The sequence below is a fragment of the Elephantulus edwardii genome, unplaced genomic scaffold (assembly GCF_000299155.1).
Source record: "Elephantulus edwardii isolate Elephantulus edwardi_28Jun2011 unplaced genomic scaffold, EleEdw1.0 scaffold00223, whole genome shotgun sequence".
In the NCBI taxonomy this organism is placed as follows: domain Eukaryota; kingdom Metazoa; phylum Chordata; class Mammalia; order Macroscelidea; family Macroscelididae; genus Elephantulus; species Elephantulus edwardii.
The window spans coordinates 4,283,188-4,292,001 of record NW_006399973.1 but is presented as its reverse complement, the minus strand read 5'-3'; positions in this window follow the sequence as shown (position 1 = coordinate 4,292,001).

Sequence of the window (8,814 nt, the reverse complement as noted above, 5' to 3'; positions counted from 1 at the left end):
GTAGCCGAATAAAAATCATTGGCTCTACCCAGGGACCTTCTTGGTTCCTCTGTCTTTCACTGCTGTCAAGTTAGAACTACAACACAGCGGACCCTTCAGCAGGTTTCTGAGGCTGTAAATTGTATGGAAGAAGATTGCCTGTATTTCTCCTGAAGAGCAATCCTGGTGGATTTGAACCACTGGTGGATGGTGTCTTTGGGCTATCAACATGACTCCCTACAGACTACACCATCAAAGCTCCCTCTGCCTGGCTTATCACAGGTGCTTAATAAAGGATTGCTGAGTGCATTAAAGGTGATTTAAATGTAAGAAAAATGAGGGTTAGAGAGAGGAAGCCTTCTAATCACTTCTGTGCCTTCAAAGATCCCCCAGGTGGTTCCCAATGGATCGGGGACAGGAATCCTGGGTCTCCATGCCCTGAGACTGTCTTGTGCTATCCCTGTCATTGCAGGAGATCCTGGAGTAAGGCTATGAGAACAGAATGGAGCAAAGAAGGTAGATAGGGAAATGGGGTGATGTGATTGAACATGAGTGGCTCGTGCTCCCATTTGCCTGCAGAGAGCACTGGAGGGTGAGGGTTAGATGAGGAATTCATTGTAGCAGCTCTGTGAATATCCACAGGAATGAGACCTGGGCAAGGGGACTGCTGGGCAAGGTAGTCTTGTGGGATCTTGTGGTTGAGGCTGTGGATGATGAGGGGAAGACTTGCCGTGAGTGGACAGGAGGGAAAGCAGAGACTAAAACTCTGAGGCTGTGAAACCTGAGGCAGCTGCCTGCTGGGGCTGGTGGAGCTGTTAGGCCCTTTCCAAACCCTTTGCAGTTCATGAAAACGTAAAGGGAGAAACATGCTGTTCTCCTCCAGCAAATGGCGGAGGCAGAGGGGCCAAAGGGGACAGCAGGCACAGCAGAAGCACATCTCAGCAGGAGCTCTCTATGTCTGTTCCAGTCTAGCTAAAGTTAACTCTTTTAAACCAGTTGAGGATCTGATCATAAGTGAATCCGAAAAATAGAAAATGTGAACTTGTGGACTGTCAGAGGATGTATAATGAGCTACCTTAGGTGTAGAACTGCCTAGTCAGGACATTTAAAGCTCAATTAAACATTTTTGGAACTTTTCTTTACATAAAACTCATCAAGATCAAGAAGCCCTCAAGGCACACTGGTTAAAACACTCAACTGCTAACCAAAAGTTTGAACAAAGATGTGGCAAGTCAGCTTCCATGAAAGATTTTCAGACTTAGAAACCTTCGGTAGGCTGGCTTCTTTATGTCCTGTACCACAACTATGACTCAGGATCAACTCCAGAAGTGGACGTGATTTTGTTAGGTTTTTAGGGCATGAGGACCGCACAAAGCCAAACCCACTTGTGCTTATTCCATTGATGCTGTGTGCGGTTGAGTCTGTTCTGACTCCTAGACACTCCATGTGAAACAGAACGAACCACTGGCTGGCCCAGCACTATCCTCACAGCCGGTGCTGTGTTGGAGCCCACGGGCGAGCCACACTACGGAGCTCTGGTGGCCTCGTCCCGTAGGGAGCTGCTCAGCCAGCAGTAAGGCTGAGCCTCTCTGGGGGTTCGAATCCACCAGCGGCTTCACAGGGGAAAGAAGAGGAATATCCTCCATGCCACTTACAGCCTTTAACAACCTGCTGGAAACAAACAAACAAGCAAATAAACAAGCAAAAAAACCAAAAACCTGCTGGAATGCAGGAGCAATGATTTTGAAATTACTACCTAACTTGGGAGGGACTGGAGAGCATTATGCTGAGTGAACTAATTCAATCTCCTAAGGACAAATACAGTATAAAACCATTCTTTCCCCCCTTTTAAAAAAATTATTATTAACTTCAGTGAAAATTTACAGAGAGTTTGGGTTTCCATTCACTCATTGTTGCACTTTTCTCCTCTCCCAACCCTCCCCCCAGTACACTACCCTCTTGAAAAAGTAAAAGAAAAATCCTTTCATTGTTTTACAATCCCTCCCCCAGGTCCACTCCACTATGCAGCCTTCATTTTGGACTGCTGTCATGACAAAAATACCTAATCACATATCCCTTTAAAACAGTTTTCTCCCTCATCTGTTTCAATGCAGTATACATTGTTTATCCCATCTTTCTCAGTCTCCTCACAAGCCTGATGTCAGTCTCATTCTATAACAGTGGCACTATGCAGTATTTGTCCTTTTGTGACTGAGATACTTCACTCAGCATAATGTCCTCCAAAGTCACCCATTTTGAATAATATTGCATGAGTTCCTTGCTTTTCAACGGAGCATAGTATTCCATTGTGTGAATACACCACAGCTTCTCTATCCATTCATTTGTTGATGGGCGCTCAGGTTGTTTCCAACTCCTTGCTATTGTGAACAAAACCATGATAAACATGGGTGTGCATATATCTACTTGGATGTAAGTTATGGTCTCTTTGGGGTATATTTCCAGTAGTGGGGTTGCTGGGTCAAATGGTATCTCTATTTGCGACTTTTTGAGAAAGCACCATACAGCCTTTCACAGTGGATGCAACATTTTACACTCCCACCAACAGTGAATAAGGGTTCCAGTTTCTCCACAACCTCACCAGCATTTGTTGCTTGCTGTTCTGTTAAATTTTGCTATTCTGTCTGGGGTGAGATAATATCTCATAGTTGTTTTGAACTGCATCTCTCTTAGAGCTAGGGATTTTGAACATTTCTTCATTTGCTTGTTAGCCATCTTAATGTCTTTGGTGAAGTGTCTGTTCGTATCCTGTGCCCATTTTTCTATTGGATTATTTACCTTTATCTTATTGTGGTGCTCAAGTATTTTGTAAATTCTGGGTCTATGTCATTACCAAATACTTTTTCCCAGTCTGTGGCTTCCCTTTTTACCCTGTTGGAGAAGTTTTTGGATGTGCATATAAAACCATTCTTGTAGAATGAGTATGAGGATCTAAGGGGGGGGGATGGTTGAAACAGAGGGGTGAGGAGGTGTGGGTGGGGGGGATTAATCATGGGGTCACACACTTTGATGGGTCAAGTGGTGAGGGAAATGGGAAGGATCTGAAAAACAATGTATTTGAATTTTGTAAATAAACTAGTATAGAAAATTATGTAAAATAGAACATATTTGAATGATTGTATGAAACACAATGTAAATGAAAGGTTGTATAACACACAAGTATATGGATGAAACATACTGTAAAGGTATTATTATATAAACATCAATAAGAAAACTAAAAACAATGAACCCAAAAAACCTTCTGGAGGGCCAGCTATGAGTTAATTCCAACTTGATAAGAGACAGGACGATTTTTCTTTTTCTCACTGATTAAATTTTAGCAAGAATAATATCCTTCTCTAGGCACTGATTTCTCCTGATAACACGCCAAACGTATGCGAGAGATAGTCTCACTATCCTGCCTTCTAGGAAACATTCTGACTGACTTCTTCCAAGATGATTTTTCCTTTTTCCTGGCAGCTCATGATATATTCAATATTCTTACTCAGCATAATTCAAATGCATCAAATTTTATTTAGTCTTCTTCATTCACCGTCCAACTTTTGGAAGCCTATGGAGTGACTGAAAACAGCATGGTTCATGTCAGGTGCACATTAGTTCTTAGTTACATCCTTGCTCGTGAAAACTTTAAAGACATTCTTTGCAGCAGATCTGCCCAGTGCTATTCTCTATCTATACATCGACATCCACATATTGTTTGATTTCTTGACCGCTGCTTCCATGAGTGTTGACTCAAACAAGTAAGACATTCTTAACACTTTTAATCTTTTCTCTGTTTATCTGGATGTTGTTTATTGGTCTGATTGTGAGGGGGTTTGTGTTTTTATAGAAGTTGAGGTGTAATCCATACTGAAGGCTGCGGTCTTAGAGCTTCATCAGTGAGAGCTTTAAGTCATCTTCTCTTTCAGCAAACAAAGTTTTGTCATCTGTGTATCCCAGGTTGATAATGAGTCTTCCTCAAAGACCTTCTTCTAGTCCAGTCTCTCAGATTATTTGCTCAGCATTCAGATTAAACAGGTTCAGTAAAAGGATGCAACCTTGACACACACACACACACACACACACACACACACACACACACTTTATTTATTTATTTAGTTAGTTGTTAGTTATTTAGTTATTTTATATATTTATTTATTTTATCTTGAGCCACCCGACATCCCTCGTTATGTTTAAATGGCTGTGTTGGTCTGTGTACAAAGTCTGCATGAAGAACATTAGGTGTCCTGGAACTCCCACACTTCATGTTATCTGTAACTTGTTATAATCCACACAATCCTTTGCATAGCATAAAGCACAGGTGAGTATTTTCTGATATTCTATGCTTGCAGCCAAGATCCATCTGTTGCTAGCTACCATTAATACATACCCCTTATTCCATATCCTCTTCCACTCAACTTGAATGTTTGGCAGTTCCCTGTCAATGCTGAAAGCATTATTTTTCTTATCTTAAGTGAAATGCTACTTTACTCATACATGCCGACTGCCATTCTCATGACATTTTGTGACTCATGAAAATCTTCTATTAGATTTCTAAGGCTATACATTTTGAGAAGAGGAGACTCCAATATTTCTCCCTCAGAGCAGAAGGTGGATTTGAACTGCCAGTCTTTCAGTTAGCAGCACATCTTGCAATTAATTAAACCATCAGGGAGTTCTGGTGGTCTACTACAATCAGGACTCCTTTATTGTGATTTGAAGTTTAGTAAAATTTCCCCATTCTATTGAATCACTGTTCTTTAAAAAAAGCACCACTATTAATCTTTTCCAATGTGTTGGTCAAGCAACTTCCAAATTTCCTGACATAGATGAGTGAGTGCTTCCAGGCTTGCATTCACTTGTTGAAACATCTCAATCAATTTTCAATCAACTCCTGAACCCACCTTTCTGGTGCTTCAAATCCACCAGCAGCAGTTCCATGAGAGAAAGATGGGCAATCTCCCCCTCTTCAACTTACAGTCTCTGAAAACCTGTTGGAGGATCAGCTACGAGTTGGTTCAGACTAAATGGCAACTAGTTTGAGTTTGAGGTATTGCTCTATCTTATTAAGAATTAACTGAGGCAAATTGAATAATAATTTGGACAGTGAGCACAACCCATCCCAGTTAGAGAATGACTTCTTGTTAAACTAAGGTTTGCTTTCTTTTCCTAAAGTTTTGTTTCTTTATGTATATGCTAGATTTCACAGATCAGAAAGTGTTTAACAACATAAGAAGTATCATTCATTCAGAATGATAGCTTCTATTTGACTGCTGCTTATTTTCCACACCTTTTTCTTTTAGATTGCATTATTTGTATACATCTGTTTGCTTCCTTTAGTTGGTATTGTTCAAATAAAAAATAAAAACAAAAAAAGTTGATTGAAGTGAGAATATTTTTAAAAATATTCAAAAATTTTATTTTTCAGTTAAAGTATTCAATAGTACAGTTACACATCAACCTTTTGGCAAAGCCTTCTCTGAGTAAGCGTCACATCATTGGAATATGAGTTGTCTTGCTTGTATTCACAGCAATCCTTATAATTTCTAGTTTCTACTTCTTTAAAAAGTAATGAGAGAGGAGCTCTGGTGGCCTAGTGGCAAGAAGCTGCACTGCAATCCCAGAGGTACATGGTTCAAATCCACCACCAGATGCTCTGCTGGAGAACTAGGGGCAAGCTCCTCCTGTACCAGACAGATCCGATTTGATGGTGCACACACACACACACACACGAAAATAAAAAAAAAAAAAAAGTAATGAGAACTTGAAGGCATTTATGAAATGCACTGAGTACTGATTTCCTTTAGATTTTCATCAATTTTGTTTTCTGTGAATCTTTTATAGGTGTCTTTCCTGCTCATGCTAGTTAACCATCCAAGTGTAACAAATAGCTTCAGCACCTGTCATTTCCTTCAGTTTCTGTGAGTCAGGAATTTAAGAGCCACTAGACAGTCCATTCAGCTCAAGGTTTCTCATGAAGTTGCAGCCATATGTTGGCTGGGCATCTGAAGGAGGGTTTAGTGTTGAAAGATCTGCTTCCAAGTTGGCTCACTCACATGACAGTAACTTGGTCCTAGCTGTTGCTGGGTGGTCCTAGTCTCTCTCTGCAGAGCTGCTTGACTATCTCTGTGACTGGATGGCTGGCTCGGCCAGAGCAAGTGATCTGAGAGAACATAGTAGGTTTTACTAGTAGAAGTAGAAATGCCTCATATCACTCAGCCTTGGAAGACACAAACTATATTGGTTTAAAAAAATCAGTCTTGATTCAGTGGAGAGAAAACCACACAATGGTCAATGAGACCAAGATGTGAGAATCATTGGAGGTCATCTGGAGACTATCACTCTAACCTGACTCAATTCAGCAGCTTTTTTTTTTAAAAAAAAACAAACACCAAAACCCCCAAATAAAACCAACTCTTATTTGAGTGTTATTTAAAAAAACACCTTAAGTGACTCATTCTCAAAGCATTTAATTAGTATTCCTAGAAACAGCTTTCTTTTTGGATTTATACTTTAGCATTTATAGGTTTTCAACCACACAATATTATTATAGTAACAAGTTTAACTAATGTAAATGGATTTGAGAACATAATACACTAGCAGGTTGGCAGAACCAACCACCTGCAACACCTCAGTCTGTGACAGACAAAGTAGAAGGGTGAGACTAGGAACAGTAAACAGACCATGGGCATCCACAGGGACTGGACAGAGCACTCATTGATGTTGAGTTTAAACTGACTCATAGCTGACCTTTCATGGGGGTTTCATAGGCTGTAATCGTAAGGGAGAAAATTGATCATCTTGATCCCATGAAGTTGCTGGTAGATTTGAACTATTCATCTTTGGGTAGGTAGTAAACTTCTTACCCATCATGCAACCAGAGCTCCCTAGGGACTGGGGAACATCTGTTAAAAAAATTCTGAAGTGCAGTTAAGTCTCCCTTTGGACCCTCAGTAGGTTTGAAGAGACAGTGCATCTAGGATGACCCTGGTGTCCCCAGCTATCACTCCATGGACATTTTCGTATCCCCAGGATGAAGTAATAATTCGTCTGACCTAAGTTAAATATCTTCTTATGTTTTTAAGTTATGGTTGCCTTTTATTATCTCTATGAGATTTCTCTTTGGGTGTTGAAAAATATCTAAAAGCCATCTCAGGAACAGTTTTGAGGCATTGAACACTAATAAGTGAAGACCATATGAGCTGTGGGAGGATATAAATAATATTATCCAGGAAGAATGCAAAAGGTCATTACAAACATAGAGGAGGAAGAAAAGACCAAGATGGATGTCAGAAGAGACTCTGAATACTGCACTAGAGCACCAAGAAGCCAAAGCAAAGGGAAGAAATCAAGATGTTAAGGAGTTGAACAGAAGATTCCAAAGGGCAGTGGGGGAAGACAAGGTCAAGTATTATAAAGAATTGTGCAAAGAGCTGGAGTCAGAAAATCAAAGGGGATGAACTTGCTCGGCATTTCTTAAGCTGAAGGAACTGAAGAACAAATTCAAGAGTCAAGTTGCAATACTTAAGGATGCTTTTGGTAGAATATTAAATGATCCAGGAAGCATTAAAAGGAGATGGAATGAATGTATAGAGTCATTATACCAGAAGGAATTGGTGGACACAGGAGAATTTCATGAAACCATGTGTGAGCAAGATCCTATGGTGATGAAGGAAGAAATTCAAGCTGCTCTGAAAGAACTGACAAAAAACAAGGCCCCAGGAATTGACAGCATACCAATTGACATATTTCAACAAACAGATGCTGCCCTGGATGTGCTCTCTAAGTTATGCCAAGAAATCTGGAGAACAGCCAGCTGGCCAACTGACTGGAAAAGATCGATATTTCTTCCCATTCCAAAGAAAGGTGACCTGGCAGAATGTGGGAATTGTTGAACAATATCATTAATATCACATGCAAGCAAGATTCTGCTGAAGATTATCCAAAACCAACTTGAAACTCTATGAAACTCTATGATCTTTGATAAATGCCGATAGTTGTAGAGGGACTTCAGGCCTTTTGTTCATAGGGTTGCTATGAGTCATGCACGACTCAAAGGCAATCAGCAACACAATGTATCTGAGATAAAGCTGCATTATCCTTGCCTCCTAAGAGCACTCTGGTTGCACAAACACATACCTGTTTTTTCTTTTGTCAGTTTCTATGATACTCAGTACTCTTTCTCCATCACCACAACTCAAAGTTCTCAGTTCTTCTGCCATCCTTATTCATTGTCCCACTTTCAGATCCATAGCAAGAAATTGAAAAGACCATGGCCTGAATCAGGCACAGCTTACTCTTTAAACACATCATTACTCCTTAGTACTTTGGAGAGGTCCCTTAGAGCAGATTGTACATACAGTGCAATATGTCTTTTGATTTCTTCACTGCTGATGCCAAGGATGTTGATTCTGGATCCAAGTAAGATTAAATCATTGACAAATTGAATCTTCTCTCCTCCTGTCAGGATGTAGTATATCAGTCCAGTAATAAAGATTTTGTTTTCTTGATGTCAAGATATAATCTATATGAGGGTGGGGTGGGGAGGAGAGTAAGATGGCAGTGGTGGAGGAGTAGCAAGCTGCATAGAACTAGGCCACCGGAGAGACTGACGCAGCACACAGAGACCAACACAACATGATATGGACATTAAGAATTTGAGTTAGCACTCCCTGATTTCAAATCCTACTACACTGCCGTAGTGGTAAAGACAGCATGGTACTGGTACAGTGACAGACACATAGATCAATGGAATCGAATTGAGAATCCAGAGATCAGCCCATCTATCTATGGTCAACTGATCTTTGACAAGGAGATGAAATCAGTGAAGTGGGGGAA